The 21,068-nt window shown below is 32.2% G+C and overlaps 1 long non-coding RNA gene and 1 pseudogene across 1 annotated transcript in view; one reads left to right on the top strand and one right to left on the bottom strand.

Moving 5' to 3' along the window:
* The window catches only part of LOC141541243 (uncharacterized), a 159,359-nt gene that overhangs the window by 6,663 nt on the left and 131,628 nt on the right, over positions 1 to 21,068 (bottom strand). The gene's annotated exons all lie outside the window — the stretch shown is intronic.
* LOC141541242 (olfactory receptor 14A2-like) lies at positions 13,347 to 14,276 on the top strand (annotated as a pseudogene).

Here is a 21,068-nt window from a genome sequence, read left to right as displayed (position 1 = left end):
ATGTTGGCTATATTAAATGTGATCTGTACTTAACCTTGGGGGAAAATGCTTAAAAATAAGAGGGACAAGGACCCAATTAGGAAGGCAAAAAAATTAGATAAGAACAGGAATGACTGCCAGGGAAAGTGTTAAAGAATAGAAGGCCTAATGTCCCCAGGGAAGACAAAGAATAGGTTCCCAAAAAATAATGCTTACAAACACTAAGCTTTTTATTAACAACTTCAGGCTGTCAGTGGAAAGTAAACCTTTTAAAATCAATGCTTAATTAAAAAAAAAACTCTATAGATTGAGAAAATAGAAAATTCCTCTTCCTGTCCATTCCTGCTTCTCTATATTTTCTATCTACATATGTGGAAAATCTCCTTCAAAAACCTAAATATTTCTTTTTGAAGAAATTCAACTCCCTGTTTAAGCCCCATATGACTGCTTAAAATAAAATAAGAGAAAGATTTACATATATGTATGTTCATACACATGTGTATAAATCAAGATCTATATAGCATGAAACTCTCCCTGAACCTGTCAAAAGTAAATTCTCATTCTCATATCTCCCTGAACTCTATAATGCACTTATAAATTTATTTAATTTCAGTTTGTATTGTGATTCTTTTAGATATCTTTCTTGTCAAACTAAAAGACAAGTATCTTTGAGGACTGGACATTGTTTATCATTTAGACCATGTAGGTCTAGAGAAAAGGTTTATATGCAAAATATAACTTTGTTAGAAAGAATTCTTTCTAACAAAGAATTACTGAAACACACTTATCAGGAATTCCTTTTGTTGGTTTACACATATCCATCATGAGAGCACTAGTTCCTTTAGATATATCTTTTGATCCATTCCAGAGATTATAGGAATGAATAATAATAACAATAATAGCTGAAATTTATACAGTACTTACTATGTACCAGACACTGTGCTAAAAGCTTTATCATTGTTATCTTATTTGTCCTTCACAACAACCCTAGGAATAGACACTATTATTAGTCATGTTTTACAGAAGAAACTGAAGAAAAAAAAAGTTAAGTAATCTGTCCAGGGTTCCACAGCTAGTACATTTCTGAGCCCAGTTTTAAACTTGGGGACTTTTAAACATCAGACTTGGCAGCCTATTGAATGCAATATGAAGTTTTCTCTAGACACATGAGTATTTTAACTCAGGCAAGCTGAATCAGAATGCAGAGGGTCAGTTATTCACTCTTACAAAGAAGGTAGGACAATTCCCCATAGGCAGAGGTGGTTTGGGAATTAATTCTCCAATTGACAAGTGATTGTAATTCAATATGGCTGTTCTGAAATATTGGTGGCATAGTTTTTGACGAAGGAAAAGCATAAAATGAAATGGCCCAAATTGGTGTCAAATCCAAAACATTGCCTTATTTTCTATGTAATAATTCCATCTCAGTCCTTTTGGCCAGAGCCATTCCCACATCTACAATGGTAATGAAGCCCATCTCTAGCTACATGAGATAAAAGTACCTCACAGCTCCTGGAACCAAAGGACCTGGTCTTAGGGCCTGCTTGTTTGCCAGGGATAACTCTTATCCAGAGCTGGCTCTCTAGAGTAGGTATTTGATAAATTTGTATTCACTGACTCACATATCAACATGACAGTGACTTACTTGGGCTAATGATTTTGATCAGTAGATATCATTCAGCTCAGTTTTTGAAACAGAAGCTCCTATTAGCATCCAAGTTCTGACACTTCTTTTATAACCACTAGAAAGTCACAGAACATCTCTGAATGTTAAGAATTTTATGCTCAAATGGTAATAATACTACTTGAAAAATTTATCTCACATAATATTTGTATATTTGTAAAAAAAAAGTTGGTCTAATCCTTAAAAATCATATAATTTAGACAGGTATTACTACTAATGTCATATTTTAAAAGGTAATAATGGATCTTTTGGAAAGTAAAAGAGTCAATAAAATCATTTAATTAAAACTTTCTTAAGCTGTTTTGTGTCTTTGGCTTCTTCTGGTAAATTCTATGAAACCATTTTCAGAATAAGATCTTTACACATATGAAACAAAATAAGGAATTTCAAAAGAAGCCATCTTTGTTTCAATCCAGTTATTAAAAATTTTCTAAATTCTAAATCCATATACCTAAGGTTAACATTTTGATATAGTTTCGTCTATGCATTTGGCAAATGACCAAAGAAAAGTAGAAAAAGAGACCCTTATTTGCATAAGATCACACAGTAGTTATGAACCAAAAGGTCACGATATTCAGCAGATTCCATATTCTTATCATTTGATAGCTACTTCTTTTCTTTGTACAGTCAACAGAATTCCCAGAGCATGACCAATACTTGAGAGCTTCAGATCTTATGTACTGAATTCTTCTTGCTGGTATATTTATTGGCTGCAATGGGGAACCTGCTCATCTTCATCTTCATATCCCTTGATAAGAACCTCCAATATATCCCCTGTACGTTTTCCTAAAAAACTTCTCCTTTTTAGATCTTTGCCTAATTTCTACTACAGTCCTTAAATCCATTGCCAATTCCCTGAGTCAAGCATTTCATTTTTGAGTATATATCACAGCTTTTTTTAGTTATTTTCTTTGCATCATCACAGCTTTTTACCTAAATATAATGTCCTGTAACCATTATCTGGCCATCTGTTAGCCCCTGAACTATGAAGTAATCATGAACAAAAGTTGTGTAAAAACCCTTTCTGGCAACCACTTCCTGGCTTTTTGGAGGTTTCCTGGGGGATTATATACAATTAGTACATTCATTTTGCTTTTCTGTAAACTCCAGTGAGAGTTATCCATTCCTTTGTGATGTCCCTTCCTTACTCAAAATCTCTTGTGCTAGATACAAATGTTGCACTTGTTATAACTATAGCTATTAAGTTCAGTTTAGGGATTCTCTGCTGCATTTCCATTACTTTCTCTTATAGTCCCATTTTTCAACTGTGTTGAAAATTCCAATCACAGAGGATCAGTCAAAAGCCTTTTCCAATTGCCTATCCCACTTCTTTGTTCTCACACTTTTTATTACAACTGCAGCCATGTCTTATCTTAGTCCAACTGCTGACACTGTCTCAGTTTTAGATTTATTGCAGTCTATGTTTTATATAGTGGTGCCCCCAGCCCTGAACTCTGTCATCTGCAGCCTGAAAAACAAAGATGTAAAGAAATCCCTAAAAAAGCTCATAGCCTGAAAACACTCTTCTGTAAAGGACTGAAATTCTTAAAAGGTGTGCTTGAATCAGCAACTGAACACTTAAAGCTAATTACCTATTTGATATAAGACAATGACTCTATTAGCATATGTTTGGAAAAATGGCCCTTCTCACCATTGGTGCTGGCTCAATGTTTGGGGTTAAGATAATTATAAGCAAGGATTAGAGGGTGGGGTGACAGAGGCTAGTGACTCATTTGGGGGCAGGAGGAAGAGGAGAAAGGTAGAGATTCTGGGCTGCAGAATTGAGAAGAGATTTTTGGCAAAACACCTGGTAGTTTGCCTGCTTCTCTCCTAAAGACCAAGGACCTTTACTTATCCTGATTCTGGCTTATCCTGAGGCCTCCATGGAGCTAGCCCAGGCATTACACTGTCAGAGAATGTTACCACAAAGGCTTTTTTTCCATGATCATATGCATGCTTTTTAAAAAATTATTATTAACTTTATTTTTTAAATTTCATGAAATAAAACAAGTACCTTTATAATGTTTTGGAACAAAAAAAGTGATTGTACAAAGAACAAAGTCTTATGTACAATTTGCTATTCCTTTTAAATATATAATACAGTTATCATGTAATTTTTTCTCCTATTTTTTCTTATCTCCCCTTTCCTCACCCTGGAGATGGCTACCACCAGACAAATATATGTGTGTATTTGAGTGTGTGTATGTGACTATATGTACATATATATATATATATGTATATGTATATATATATGTATATTCTTTCTATGAATGAAGATTGTGTCTTCCCTCATAAGTCCTTTGTAATTAATTTGGATATCTATAAGTGTCAAAATGGCTTATTTGCTCAAATTTGCTCTTAAAACAACATTCTGGTTATTGTCTACAACATTCTTTTGGTTCTGTTTATTTTTCTCTTAATTATTTCATTGAAGGCTATTCATATTTTTCTAAAATCATATCTTACAGCCCAGTAGTATTCCATTACAATCATTTTCCACACTTTATTCATCCATTCTAAAATTGATCCCTATTTTTCCCTAGAAACTTGCATTATTTGTCATTACACAGAGAGCTGACATATATATATATATATATATATATATATATATATGTATATATGTATATATATATGTATGTATATATGTATATGTGTGTGTGTGTATCCTATAGTTCTTTCTCTTTATTCCTAATAATCTTTAGAAACAGACCTAGTAGTGATAGTTCTGAATCACAGGACACTGAATTAGTGCACCAATTTTTTGACATCCCATTCAACATTTGCTACTTTCACTTTCAATCATCTTATCCAATTTTATGGTGTAAAATGGTTCTTTTAACATGTGTTTCTTCAATCACTCATGATTCAGACCATTTTTCATATAAGATAAATTGTTTTGATCTTTCCCTGAAAATTTATCATTTGACTATTTATCAATTGGGAATGACTTTTATTCTTACAGGTTTGACAAAATTTTTCATGTATTTTAGATATGATACCTTATTTTAGAAACTGTTTATAAAAAATATTTTCACCCAATTTTCTTCTTTTCCTCTGATCTTGGCTACATTTATTTTATTTGTACTATTTTTAAAAATTTAATTTATTGAAAATATGCATTTATACCTCACAATGCTCTATCTCTTGATTATTTATAAGTTATTCATTTATCCATGTCTGATAATGTATCCACAATCTTCAATTTTTTTGTAATATATCTCTTTGTATCAAAGCACTGTACCTATTGTAACCTTACCTAGACACATATCTGGATAAAATACTGCTTTATACCTAATTTCATCTAGAGTGCTTTCCAGTTTTTCCAACAATTTTTGCTAAATAATGAATTCTTATTATCAAAACATGTCTTTACTCTTGTCAAATACAAGATTACTATATTGATTTGCTGCTGTAAATTGAATGTCTACTCTGTACCACTTATTTACCTTTCAATTTCTTAGCCAGTATCATAGCTTTGATAATAACTGCTTTATAGTACAGTTTAAATCTTATATATTTTTTATGTTTTGTTTCCTCATTTGATATTATTAATTTTTCCTATGACCTGAATTTGATTATTTTTTCTAATTCAGTAAAATAATTTTTGAAAATTTAATTTGGATAGCATTGAACATATAAATTAATTTGGGTCTAATTGTCATACCTGACCTGCCTACCAATGAACAATTAATATTTCTCCAATTATTTAACTCTGAATAAAGGAGCTTTTAATTTTGTTTATAAAGTACTTAGATTTGGGTTTGCTATTTCTTGAGTTTTTTGGCAGGTGTGTGTCCAGGTATTTTATATCCCTTCTATATACACAATTGCTTTGGAAGAAAAGGAAGGGAGGGAGGGATTTCTACTTGAAACACAACATGTATTCACCTTATTTTTGCTTACATTTCTGGTTGAGGGGGCTACTTGCTGAGACATGAATATTCCTGAGATGATACAACAAAATCCAATAGATTAACTTGTTCAATATGATTGCATACATAATCAGGGTGAGCCACCCTTTCTGTGATTTTTAAGAGAGTAAGCAAAAGCCTCTGCCTCCTTTTTTCTTTTGGGATCTTCTTATTTGGAACAGTTTGGCAGATTTTGTTTCTTTTGAACTTCCTTCACAGTTGAGTGAGCTAATAAAAATTCTTTCTCCTCCCCATCTTATGCATAAAATAAAGTAGGTGGAGAACTATGTTCTCCTATGCAAGCAAAAATATGTGCTGCATAGGAGAATGTGTCCCCACCAGTATTCTTTCTGTCTTACTCTTTTTTATTGTGAGCACAAATTACTAAATAGAAAATCCAAAACAAAGGATTCTTTCACTTAAAAGATAATTTTAAATATCAGTCAATTAGAGGGAGGAAAACTCCTTAGAGTAGAAAATGACCATTTGTTTATTTCTTAACTCAAGAAAGTCTAACACATGTCATGATTGGTTTAATCATTTTGACCCCAGGAATTGCACATATCCAAGGTAAACATGAAAAATCAGTTCAGCAGTCACACAAAGGATCTTTTCCTTTGGAAGAAGAGTGTAATGAGTACAATTTATGTGAAAATTTATAGAAAGAACTTGCATTACTTTTTATAAGCACATTTGAGCTCCTCTCAAAGTATTTTCTGTAGTAGAGAAATAAATGAGCATACTATGCCTGATATTTATATGTTCAATAAGTACATTTTCTAGAAGTTATGCGTTAACCACATTTTGTAAGTCATATCAAAATTTTTTGTGAGAGATTTCCCTAGAATTGCACTATTAAGTGATTACAGCTAATGACAGTAACAGAAACCTGGTCTAATGTCCCCATTTAAAACCCAGTCCATGTGAGTCAAAAGTCAGAAACTTAGGTGAAAAGACTCTCCCACCCTTAAGGGAGCATTATCATCCCCATGAAAATTAGATATGTAGATAGAATGATAGAATGATGATATTGGAAAGGTACTTCTGATGCCAACTGACATTGTGGATAGGTGACTTGGCCTTTGAAGCTAATGCTATATGAGGAATTTATTACCATTTTCTAGAAGGGATATTTTACTGGAAGGAATCCTGTAACCCATATTTTATGAAGCCATACCTAATTTTGTGTAAGAGATTTTCCCAGAGAATTATGGGTAGACTCAAGTCAACATTTATTTTGACAACACTCTAGGGTGTGTTGAGATTGCTCAGAATCTCCTTGAAAAGAGAAAATACACCAAATTCCTCATTAGCCCCTCTTTAGTAGACCTACCATAAAGGGAAAGTGAGCGGTGAAAATGTTCTGTGTAAACAGAATCTGCTATGAATAAGCCAGACAAAAAGAGGAAAACAGTGAGGAATTAAGGAAATTTATAAAAAAAAAAAAAAAAAAAAAAAAAAAAACTGACCTAGAAGTTTGATATGGCAGTAGGGTAGAGATTTTAATAAGATATCTACTATGGCACACATTTTGGTCTCTATCAAAAGCAAAAGAATAAATAACTTCATGACTTCTAGCCATAATTAAATAAATGTCTACTATGTTAAACACTGGGAAGACATAGACAACAAATGTATCAATTTTTCTAAGCTAAAGCAAACTTCTTTTCTATTAACAAGTGGAAAGTTTTTAAGAAAAAAAAAAAAGGATCACTTCTGTGCAGCTTTACATAATATTTACAAAACTATGCACTTTGTTGGGATTGTTTTCTTTTATCAGGAGCTAGTGATTCATTATAATTATCTGTAGAATGTCCATCTTAATGGGGATTGGGACTTGAAAGAAAACTGTTATTTAAATTTAATCCAATGGACGCAAAGACATTAGTATGGTAATTAAGATGAGACCAAAAAAATTGAGGTATCATAAAGTTCTAAAGTATCTAGACATCAAAGAATTATAAAGTGCCATTCAATTCCCAGGAGTTGTATTAATTAATAAGTTGTTATGCTTAAGCTATTCAGGGACTTGGGGCAAGTGACACTGAATGGCAATAGGATCACTCTAGAGAACTTCTATTCTATGATCCCCAAAGGATACCCATAAAGGAGAGGGTTTGCATCCCTAAAGGAAAATAAAATGATGCAAACATTTGCCAAGTATTTTAGCATCAGGGAAAAGATACACTGGGTTCTAAAAAAAAATAAAACTTAATTCTTTATAAACACTGAATGCTACTTCCAAAGTAGAAAATAATTAAATCATACTACATAAGGAGATACTGATACAATATATTTGCAGTAATTCTAGGAAATAGTGAGGTCATACTGGATCCAGGAAATAGAAGAAGAATCAACAGAGATTTTTTGTTACCTCTTCAGATCATAATTGAGCATATGAATCACCTTCACTTTTGAAAAATTACTCCACTTCTACATAAATACATTGAATAATGTAAGGTGATCACACAGTCTAATCCCAACCAATGGATTAAAGAAATAAATGGATTATAAGGTATGAATTTCCATTTTTTCTTATGAAAATATATCTCACAAAAATACACACACATATACACATCAATATTTTTATGACTAAGATTATAAAAAGCTTTACTGCAATCAATCTTAAGCATGAAGAAAATATGAAAGACCAAGAAAGTAAATGTAAAGACTGTTTCTGACAACTTGTCTATGTGACCATAAACAAGGTGTTAGGTATGAACATGGGAGCAAATTTTAGGAGAAACTGAAGAGAAGATAAAGATTGCTTTAGAGATATTCCTATTTCTATTATATTTACTCCTAAACTTTGGCCATTTCTCTTCTCTACCTTTTAATAGTACAAATCCCTCATGCTCCTCCCTTGCTACCTGTATGGACTTTAGCATTTCTTTCACTCTCTGCTTTCCATGTCTATTAACTTTCTTTGTGCTATCTCCAGTTGTAAAATTAGACACCCATTCTCAATAATATTCCTTCAAAACACTCGTTCTGGCACCTGATCTCAATATAATGTAAAAAAAAAAAACCTGACAAAGAAAAAGTAATTCAATTTAATTATGTCTCATTATATAATTTCAGGAAGGATAAACCAGAAAATTAAGAATTTCTGGAAGTTTAGAATTACATCAAGGGGCACAATGGTTTTTCCAATGTCCCTTAAAAGTTAAGACCTAAGGAATCCCTGAAAGGCTGAATGAACTTCAGTGTTCTGGAACTACAAAGTAAAAAGTGAAAACAGTGCTTTGCTTCAAATTTTTATAGACTATTTCAGAGAGTCAGGATATATATGTTTATAAGTATATTAAATAAATATCAAACAGATGCAAGGGAACTTCAAGGGAAACTGAAGAGTTAATTAAATTTTAAAAAGAGCTCCTATACAATAGGGCATTTTAGATGAAATTTTTAAAATTAGGAATTCTAGGACACTGATCTAAAAAGGAAATTCATGTCAGACATGGGAAACAGCAGTGCAAAGTCACATAGATAGCAAATAATATGCCATGTAAGAGGAATGGCCAGAAAACATTTTGGCCTGCATTGTGGAGGGCCTAGACAAGAAGGATGTGTAATATGAGAAAAAATTAGTTCTGATTCACCAAAGTCTGCTAAACACAATGATTTATATTTGATTCTGGAAGTATTGGGATGCCTCTGAACTTTAGTGAGTGGAATAGTACCATGCTCAGAATTTGCTTTAAGAAAGCCAATATGGCAGCTATGTGAAAAATGGAGAAAACAGACCCATGGAGTGGGGGTCTGATTAGAGGTGATTGATTTGTAATCAGAGATGAACTAAGGCATTAACTGAGTAAATGAGAGAAGCAGAGATAATGTGAGATAAGGAGATAGAAAGTATAAGATGTGGAAACATTGGATGTCTGTGGTAGGCAAGAATGAGAAAACAAGATATCAGTAAATTTTTGATTATGAGTGACTGAAAAAATAATAGTGCTCTTTAATGGAAGTAAGAAACTTCAAAAGCAGTAAGCTCCTTTAGGATGGTGACAGAGAAAGTGGGGAGATTTAGTAGAGATAATGATTTCTCTTTTTAAGATGTTGAATTTGAGATTTCTATAGGAGTCTCATTTTGAAATGTCTAATAGGAATATTCAATAATCGGTTGATAATGTAACATTCATGTTGAGGAGAGAGACTAGATCAAGAAATAAAGATATAGAACTGATCATCTTAGAGAAACTAGATAAAACTATAGGAAATTATAAAAGTCACAAAGAAGATCCAGAAAGAGTATAAAAGTGAGCCTATCACAAAACTTTGGCTTCTCTCTATACTTAACATGTTCTCAGAAAGTAAAAATGAAGCTTAAAATAATTAGGCAGAGTCAGAAAAATTTAGAGAGAAAATACTACATAAAAGAAAGAAGTGACTGGTATTCAAAACTACACAGAGGCAAAGAAGAAGAAGGCTAAAGAAAAGGCAACCAGATCTACCAATTAAATAATAAATTTCTTACTTGGGAAAGGATTATGTTAAGTGGGCTGATGACATCATATAGCCAATTAGAGTGAGGTTAGGAAGTATGAAAATACAGGAAATAAAGTTTCAGTATGTAGACAATATTATTCTAGACTTAATCTAGGAAAGCATAGAAAGTCATAGAAAAATCAAAATTATTTTTAAGAATGGGGGAAATTGAGGTATGTTTATATATAGCAGTAGAAGAACCAGTGAATAAGGAAAGATTAGAGAGAAAGAAAATAAGGAAGATAAAATAGGTAATATTGATAAACATATTTCCTTTGCCTGTAAATGTCATCTCACATCATCATCATCAAGGAATAAATAAAGAAATAATGGAGTATTTCAAGGAATTATGACTGCAAAGAAGAAGAGAAGAAAAAGCTCACCAAAAATACCATCTATTTTCTTGAAATGTAGTCCTAATTTATGAAAGTAGTTGTTAAAAAGAATGTGAGAAAATTAAATATAGTAAATAAGTTTGGGAAAAGACAAAGTGAAGAATGTTATATAAAAAATAATTTAAGAGGGAGGGAAAGGTTTGCCTTACTCTGGTGAGATAATTAAAATTGGCAGTTGGTCCAGTTAGTAAGTTTTGACTTTCATCAGCTTTATTCAGTAACAGCAAAGTAGAAATAAAGATGGTGAATGCAGGAATAACCACAAGTTATTTTTAACAGGTATGATCTGCAATTATTCAGGAAAGCAAGTGATTCAAGAGAAGACAAATATGGTTGAGTATAGAGTTTCACTTAGGAAAGTTAAGTCACTGCATGTTGAATGCCAAGGAACCTCTTCAAGGTTATGTACACTGGAGATCCCAGAGGCCAAGGGAGGGTGAGGAACATGATTAAGGAGAGTAAGTCTTGAAAATTTTAGTAAAATGCCAAAATTCCAATTTGTATTACATCTCTAAATATATTTTAAAATTTAGAAGGTCTTTATCTTGAGAAAATAATCAATCCCACTTTTGAAACCTGATCTTTTCATTTCTGCTTCTATATATTTGCTAGCAATAAACTTGGAATATCTCCTTCAGAAACCTAAATATTCCTGCCTGAAAAGAACTCACCTTTATTCATAAAGTCATAAAATATATAAATACCAATAGATATATAAATATAGATATATATGTACAAATATAAGTATTATGTACATATGTCTATGTATGTATGTATGTATATATCACAAGGTGGTCAGAAAAAGTAGTACAAGGACACTCTCAAGGTTTCTCTTAAGAACTTTAGAATCAATTGTGTGATATGGTAGACAGTGGCATAGGACTGCCCAGCATGGTGTGCCCTCATCAGAGAAGGTGCCTTGATGTATGAGCAAAGCAGAATTAAGTTAGCAACATGCACAAAGTTAAAGAAGCCAACCCAAATTTTCATACGGACTATTTGTCCAATCTGTGGCAGAGCATGTATTGGTCTGATCAGCCACAGTCAGATATATTGTAACTCAACTTTGACATAGTAATGTCATTTTGGTCCTCTTCTAGGACAAAGGAAAATCAAATAACCAACAAACTCATGCATATATGTATATATGTACAAATATATACAAATATATATGTTTATACTTATACAAGTATATATCCATGTATATAAGTGCATATATGCATATCTGCCTGCCTGTAGAATTAGGAAATTAACTCTCCTTCTCAGATATTACTGAACTTTTATTTATGTTCTAATTCATTTCCTTCATTTTAATTTGTATAATAATTGTTTGCAAATCTTTCTTGCTTCCCTAAGAATTCAGGAGACCTACAAGTGGACACTGTTCATCAATGTGACCTACACAGGTCTAGAGCACAGATTTTTATAAAACAGACAATTTATAAAACTTTGTTGAAAAATATTAGTAATATATTTATGTATTCCTTTGTCTGGTGTACAAAGTACATTTGTTTCTATGTAACTTTATTGACAGTAGAGCATGCCTAAGGCATGCCTTTTTTGTGAAGTTAGGAGTTTATGAGGATAGAGAATAACAGCTAACATAGTGTTTACCATGTGCTATGTTTTCTCCTAAGAAATTAATAATTACAATTTCATTTAACCTTCACAACATCCCAGGGAGTTATATGCTACAGGAAAATAAAGCTATCAAAAGTTGGATGATTTGTCCAGGCTCCTACAACTAGAAAGAGTCTGAATCTGGATTTAAACTCCAATCTTTCCAACTATAAGTCTAGCATTCTATGCACTGTTCCATATGGCCACCTGGAGACAGATAGGTACTGTAACTCAAGCAAAATGAATCAGATTCCAGTGAGGCAGTAATTCTCCACTCTGATTTTATCATACAAAAAAGATATAACAGATTCAACAAAGAAACACAGACACACCCACACACAAACACGTAAGGTGATTTGGGAATTAGTTCTCTAGTTGACAATGGATTTGTATTTCAAGATAGCTGTTCTGAATTACTGATAACATAGTCTTTGGCTAAAGAAGAACAAAAAACTAAAATGGCTTGGCTTGGTGTCAAATCCATGGCATGAATTTTATTTGCATGAGAATTCTATTATTCTGGACTAATGAGACAGTCAACATGACATTCATTTGGTTAGCCTATCTATTCTGGGCAGTAGATGTCATTATATATTGTTATAAAATGTACCTACTTCACTAACATTTTTGAAAAATGGGAAGAAAATCATTTGTTCATGCAAAGAAAGTTCAGGTTTGCCTCAGCACAGGAACATGTAACTTTCTGACAATTCTTGTATGAACATTAAAAAGTTACATAACTTCCCTGAAACTTAGTATCTTAGGTTCAAAATGGTATATATTACTCAAACAACCCATCTCACCTTTTTGTAATAAATGTGCTTGATAACTCTTAAAATTGATACACATTAGAGATATATTACCATATTTTCAAGTTATGGATACTGTTCCTCAAAATACAGATACTTTGAAATATAGAAGAGACTTAAAAATCATTTAATTTAGGAATTCTTAACTTATTTTTTGTCCTGGTATGCATGTAATGAATTCTACTACCCTTCCTCAGAATAGTATATTTAAATGTAAAAATTAACATAGATTTCAAAAGAAATCATTTATAGGGAAATACAATTATCATAATTTTTTTTTAATTCCTGCACTCTTCAATGCAATTTCATCTTCTCATTTAGCAAATGACCCAACCAAAGCACTCCAATTTTCACAAGGCCACAAAGCTTTGTAATGTCTAGCACACTGAGTGTTCCCATCATTTAATCACTGCTTTTTTTTTTTTCCTGTGCAGACAATCAAGAGAACTTCCAGAGCATGGCCAACTTCAGCATGGTGACAGGATTTCTGCTGATGGGCTTTTCTGACATCTGGGAGCTGCAGGTTTTATATGGCATGCTCTTCTTAGGGATCTACTTGGTGGCTCTGATGGGAAATCTGATCATTTTCACCCTCATCTCCCTTGATGAACATCTCCAATCTCCCATGTACTTCTTCCTGAAGAACTTGCCCTTTATAGATCTTTCCTTTATTTCTACTACACTCCCTAAATCTATCACAAACTCTCGGAGCCATAGCCATTCCATTTCTTTCACAGGGTGTGTATTACAGTTCTTTTTTGTAATTTTCTTTGCAGTATCAGAGCTTTTTTCTCCTCACAATGATGTCCTATGACCGATATGTGGCCATCTGCCAGCCCCTGCACTATGAAGTCATCATGATTAGAGAGACTTGTATGAAGATGGCAATTGTTTCCTGGCTTGGTGGAGGTTTCTTTGGGGTTCTGTATTCATCTACTATATTCACTTTGACTTTCTGTAGGTCCAAGGAGACCCACCAGTTCTTCTGTGACTTACCTTCATTAGTAAGACTCTCCTGCTCAGATATACATATTGGAATAGATGGGAGTTTGGCTATTGGGATTGCTTTAGGATTTCTGTGCTTTATTTCCATAGCTGTTTCTTATGGTCCCATATTCTTAACTGTGCTGAAAATTCCACAATAGATGGTAGGTCAAAAGCCTTCTCCACTTGCCTACCTCACCTCATCGTTCTCATGGTTTATATTGCAACAAGTGGCAATGCTTATCTAAAGCCACCCCAGGAATCTGAATCTGTTCTAGATCTGTTGATTTCCATATTCTATACAGTAGTGCCCCCAATTCTGAACCCTGTCATCTATAGCCTGAGAAACAAGGACATCAAGATTTCTCTGAGGAAATTAATAGTCCAAAAATATCTCTCATAGGGATCAATACTACAGTCTTTTCTGTGTCTTTATTTAAAATATTAGAATTTAAAAATTATTTAAAAGAAGTAAAAGTTAAGGAGAAATACAGTTAGCAATAGTAATTTTTTAAAAATTGAAGCAACTATCTCTGATAAAGCCTCATTTCTCAAACATAGAGGGAACTGAGTCAAATTTATTTTTTTTAAATAATAAAAGTCATACCCCAGTTGATAAATGATCAAAATATATGAACTGAGTCCCAAGGAAAATAAATATTCCTTGACTTAACATCACCACTAGGTATGGACAAATAAAAAGGAAAATGTCCTATATGTACAAAAAATATGCAGAGCATCTCTATTCTCAAGGCAAATTGGAAATTGAGGGAATGGCTCAATAAACTCTGGTATGTGTTTGGAATAGAATATTATTGTTTTATGAGAAATCATGTTCAGCATGCTCTCAGAAAAAAAAAAAACTGGTTAGTCCTCCATGAACTCAAGCATAGTGAAATGTACTATATAGGAAATAATAGCAATCAGATGATCAGCTGTAAATGACTTTGCTACTCTCAGTAGTAGCACAACCACTCTGTAATAATAGTTATGATGAAAAATTCTATCCATACCCAGAGAATTAACAGATTGTATTTGAATATAGACTGAAACATTCCTTCTCTCTCTCTCTTCTCTCTCTCTCTCTCTCTCTCTCTCTCTCTCTCTCTCTCTCTCTCTCTCTCTCTCTCTCTCTCTCTCTCTCTCTCTCTCTCTTATTTTTAACTTAATTTTTCTTGAGGAATTTTATTTTCATTATTTTCATGTTTTCTTTATAAACGTCTTTTATGGAAATATTTTGCATAATTTCATATGTGATTTCTTAATTGTGGGTCGGGATAAGGAAGAGAACCTGGAACTCAAAAAAAATTTTTTTAACTAATATAAAAAATGTAACTGGGGGAAAATATTAAATAAAGAAAATAAAATAGAAAGAAATAAAAGGAAATTAGTTGTGGCCTTTCTGTATGTACTTACTTGAATTTCTTGCTTTTGGCCTATGTCAATGTCATTAATTATAAAATGCTGTCTCTTAGAGATTGATAATAAATGATTTTCAAAATTTATATATGCTGAATGATCAAATTATTCTGACTATTATAAACACCCTAAGTAACTACAAAGGGCAAATGAATAAATATGCTATCTGAATCCAAAGAAAGAAATGATAAATAGGAATTTACAAAATAATTTATCTATACATACCTATTTGTGTCTAATGGTGGCCATCTCTAAGAGGGGAGGAAATGAGTGATGAATAAAAAATAAAAAGGAGAAATTTACATAAAAACTTTGCAGTTTAAAAGAAATAGCAAACTGTACAATTTTAAGTTATCTTTACAAAACTTTGTTCTCCAAATAGAATTTTCAACAATACAGGAATGAACCACATTTTTAAAAAAATGAAAATAATGTGGCTTATATGGAAATTTGTTTTGCATTATTTCACATATATAATTAATGTATTATTGTTCTTCATGCATGAGGGAAATGTAAAAGGTAGTGTGAGAATCTGGAACTCAAAATTTACGAATAAAAAGTTTGAAATAAATAATCTTAAAAAAAAAAAGAAGTGGGATTGCAAATAATTAGCATATTGTTAGGATTATACTAAGAATTTAAGAAATGCTTTAATTATATATTTAATAATTGATGGTAAATCTCTTCCAAAGATGATTCAACATGATATTATGTATAAAAAGGCCACCCTGTTTTAATGTGCATCAAAATGATTCATTTTTTAAATACTCTTAGAGTCCCTATAAAGTCATGAATTATTTTCTTACAACAAATTTAGGAAGTAAAAATGTTTTTGTTTATTATACATTTTCTTCTTTTTTTTTTCTTTTTACTGACTAGACTAGGAGGATAGTAGTAATGTTCTAAATGGGACCAAATAGCAGACAGGAAGCTTTAGAAACTTCCTAACAAAAAAAATCACCTCTTTGGTTTTTTGTTTATTTGTTGTTTTGGGGGTTTTGTTTTTTACCTTTTTCTCTTCTTCATTTTAAACTGACTCCAATTTTATTGGAGATTGTGTTTTTTCTTCTCCCTGAATAACTTACATCTTATAAAGATTAAAAAGATGAAACCAAAACACTTTGAAAAGGATTCACTCATTCCTGCATCACAACTTTTTTTAAAATCACATTAAAATAAATGAGTTTACTTCTTTTCTCTTGGATCCATTCTAGGACTTTGACCTTTCTTTCCTCAGTGGAAGAGGGGGGAAAAGACTGTAGTGTTGAAAGATATGACTGTAGTATGAAAGATATTTTTGGACTATTAATTTCCTCAGGGAAATCTTGATGTCCTTGTTTCTTAGGCTATAGATGACATTATTCTGAATTCTCTGAGCATCACACTTTAACCCTGGAACACTTTGAAAACTAAATTTAAGATTTTTTTTTCTATCACAGAATGTCACACTATTTCAAATACATACATATTTGTGTATGTTTGTGTATATGCATATATGTGTGTATATATATGCATATATATATTACATTGAAATTTTCCAACATCTCTCTAGCCATTTTATTTGTGTTTTATTTTTCTTTTAATTAAATTAAATTAAGTATTTATTTTCTTATTGTTGTCCCTCACTTAGAACTTACACCTACTTTAATACCAATATTTTATTATTTTACATAGATAAGAAAATTCTTCCTAAGGAAAGCATTTAATTGAGGAAATTTAAACCTTACAAGTTCCATGACTACAGTATATGCCTATGTAATGTTTAGGTGTCCTTTCTGCTGGCACAGATAAAACTTTTATACTTAGAACTTCTTTATCTCAATTGCACAAGATTTTATAATGTACTGAAGGAAGAAGAGGGTAAGACCATTTACCTGAGGATATTCTATGATAAAGATGGGTGAGAGATTCAGTACATCCTAGGAAGAGAAGAAATTGAAATGGATTCCCTTTCCACAGTTAACTGGAAGAAACTAAATATTAAACTAGGTTTCTATTCCTAGCAATAAAGAAAAGGAAAAGGTTCTTTACAGTGGGTCTTGAAGATTACATTCAGATACATGGTCACTGCACAGACTCACAGGTTGATGTTTGATACAGCTGATATTGACTAAGTCTTAATTCTAAGCAACAATTCATGGAAGGGAAAATTGTTCCAAATATAACAATTTGGGCAAATACAATATATGCACATACCTATATGTGCTCTCAGACACACACACACTAATAGGAATAATTTATTCTACAACTATTTTGCTTAAGAGCAACAGAAATAAAAATCATTCAATCCAGCAATCTCTACCTTGACAGTAATTTTGAAAAACAGTTTATTTGAGGGAACCTGCACTGATTCTACATTTTCCTTTCCTTCTGACCTAAAGAATCAATCTAACAGAATCAGCAAAACAAGATTGGTTGGCTTCATGTGAGAAATAGGCAAGAACAGACTCTTTATTGCTACCTAAGTAGAGATTTCCCATGTTCTCTTTAAGTGGCATAAGGATTCAGTAGATACTATCTATTTTATCACAAGCTGCTGCTTAGAAATGGAAAGAGGAGAAAGGATCTGAGATCAAAGTTGTAAAGTGGAATTGCAGAGTTAAGGACTTTGAAGATGGAATACTTTTTAGTGAGAAAGATACACAGATAGTGAACAGCACCCCAAAAGATGAATAAAGATAGGAGAAGTAGATTTATAGCAACTGATTAGCTCAAGAAACTGTCAGGTCAGGCTCAGACCTGGTCAGAGGTTTCCAACTTTGAACCAAGATAGGTGGTTTACCTGAGGCAGGCAGCCAAGCTCCCATGATTTTACTCTATCAAAAATGTAAAAATAGAACTAGATCTAATAATAATCAACAAATCCAATGACTACATAGTCAATTTTTTTTTTTCACCAAATAACTGCAAAAAAAAAAAAAAAAAAAAAAGACATCCAGAAGCCTGTTGACAATAGGAAGGGTACCAACCAAGAAAACTAAGCTAAGGAAAACAAAAGTCCCGCAAATGGAGCAGAATTCTGCCAGAGAGATTGTAGCTAGCAAAGTCTTGTATCTACTAACAACTCAAGTAGAGATCTTTTCAAAAAAGACCTGAGAGATCACAAATTTAAAGCATTAACACCAATCAGGGCATTTAGCCTTGCCTATACATTCTCATTCAGATCACAAAAGGACATATATTAGTCTCTAAGATCTTTAGCACTCTGTCTTGACATAAAGATTCCTAAAGATTGAGTACTCGAGAACTCAAAAACCTGGGAGAGTCTGAGCCCAGGAAGTAGAGAAATTTCCACAGAGATACTCAAGGTAGAGATGAAGCAAGATTAACAACTTCACTCAAAAGAGTAAAAAAGCATGTTTCTGGCACAAGCACCAATATCAGAAATAAATCTGGGGAGAGGAACAAGAAAACATAAACCTCTGTAAAAAAATTGTAACTCAGTAAGAACCAAAAGGAAACATAGAAGAAAATAACCTAACCCTAATCATAAACATAGCAACTATGAAGGGAAAGAATTCAACAGAGAGATTTTTAAGCATTTCTGATGGAAACATGAGTGGAAATGAAAAAATGCAACAGGAGTCAAAGAAATATAAAAAAGATAAATTTATATGAACAATTGGATCTGTAAAATCATAATATGCTAATAGAGGAATAAAAACCAATTGTCTCTTTAGAATCTTAATATATATGAAATGGGGGCAGAGACAAGATAGAGGGGGGTAGAGACAGTCTAAGCTCTCCCCTGCTTTCTTCAGAACGAATTCTAGATTAAGCCTCTGAACAGATTTTGGAGTGATCAAATCTATAAACATTTGGAGTACAATAGTTTTCCAACTTAAGATATCTTAAAAAGACTTCAGGAAAGGTCAGTCTCAATTGAATAGGGGGGACACAACCCAGCACAGGCAAAGCAAAGGAGAGGCCTGGTGAAGGAAGGCCTAGCATGGGAAACATAAAGATGTGAGTACCCAAAAAAAAAAAAAAAAAGAAAGAAAAAGAAAAAGAAATAGAAATATAGCAAGTTTAACAAACAAATTGACTGAGATAAAAAGAAATGAAAACTAATGTTTCTCCATCTTTTCTAGTCTGTTCAACTGATCTACTTATTTTTAAAAAAATATTAGGTGGTTTTCAAGCTTGTTGCATTGTAATATTGTTGAGAAATGGAAGTGATCTTACCAGCTCCATTTCTATCTCTCTTTATAGTTTCATTTTTTAAATCTAGTTATTTTGTGTTTCTAAATGAATATTGCCATGATTTTGTCAAGTTGGTTGTACCACTTATAGATTATATGATTTCCTTAATATGATCATTCCAAAGTATTTATTAAGTTCTACGGTGAAATCACAGGTCCCTGAACTTGGAATGCAGTCTACTTCAAACATGTAGGTATACATGGTGAATTGCTATAAAAGCTGAAAAAATTAGAGAAATCTCCACTAAGCCATATGATTCAATATATCTGAAAATAAAATAATATTTTCAGGAAATGATAAGGCAAATCTTTCTTCTTTTCCAATCTTGCAGAACTGTCCTCTTCTGATATGTCAAAGATCAAAGTGCATTAAAAGAATATCTACCACTTTCTCAACATCAATAAATATCCCTCCCTGCTAGTTACTATCAGCATCCTTTTACTTAATTTGGATATCAAAAATATTACATATTTTGTTCTGTCTTTTCTAATGAAAAATTTATTCTCCTTGGCAAATAATAAAGAAGTAAAAAATAATAATAATAATAAAGGAATCCTGGTCATTGGAACACTATCATCATCTTATCCAAATGATTCAATAATCCTGTCACTTCCTTGATTCTAGATTTTCATCAATATGATTTAAAAGAAAACAAAAACTTTCCAAAATATTTATCTTTCCTTGCTAGCCTCAGCATATTCTCAGCTTAAGCACTCAAGACATAATTTTGATAGTCCATGACACTTTTTTATTTTATTCTTCAAATATTAGTCACCTTTTCTATCTTTACTTTAATGGTTTGGTTTTGCATTTTCAAAATACTCTTCTTGGGAAGCATCTAATGGCTCATGGACTTACTTTTAGGGAAAGAAAGAAAACTTTTATGGAAAAAAAACCTTCAGACAACTTATTCATTGGTGGTCAGATCTAGGGGAAAGGGAATCATATCACTGATTGACAGTAATTGAATTTTGGCAGAAAGCTATTTTTTCACTTTTAATGATATATAATTACCATGCAATTAGAGTGATAAATATATACTTTTATTATGTGATTATTAATGTGATTATTATGTGATTAATAGACAAAAAGTAGATAGACAGAAGAGAGACAGAAAAACAATCCTAGTTTCTTCACTTACCATGAGTACCAGATTAATAATGATCCTTTGGAGCTTCCAAAGTAAATGTATTGTACCCTTCTGAAATTAAACAGAACCAAAACAGAATTCTGTACTTTTTTTCTGAAACTGCCTCACTTTCACACTTCACTATTTCTACATGAAAATCAACATGCTCTTTGCAATCTCTCAAGTTGGTAACTACAGCAATATTAATAATCTTCATCTTTCTTTCTCCTTGCAAATGAATAAATTACTTGGGGAAAGAAAATTTAAAAACTCCTTCCCTCTAAGCACAAAGAAATATTCTAATTAATGGAAATGCAAATAGAAAACAAAACTGTCTTCACAAGAAAGTCATAATCTAGCACATAATATCAGCTACAAGGAAATGAAAGAATTGTCCTTGGGCACAAGAGCAAAGAGGTTAAGGGGGCCTTCTTTAAAGTTATT

This window comes from Sminthopsis crassicaudata, chromosome 4 (assembly GCF_048593235.1).
Source record: "Sminthopsis crassicaudata isolate SCR6 chromosome 4, ASM4859323v1, whole genome shotgun sequence".
NCBI classification, from domain to species: domain Eukaryota; kingdom Metazoa; phylum Chordata; class Mammalia; order Dasyuromorphia; family Dasyuridae; genus Sminthopsis; species Sminthopsis crassicaudata.
The sequence above is the reverse complement of the archived record's forward strand: the minus strand, read 5'-3'. Positions and strand labels throughout refer to the sequence as shown.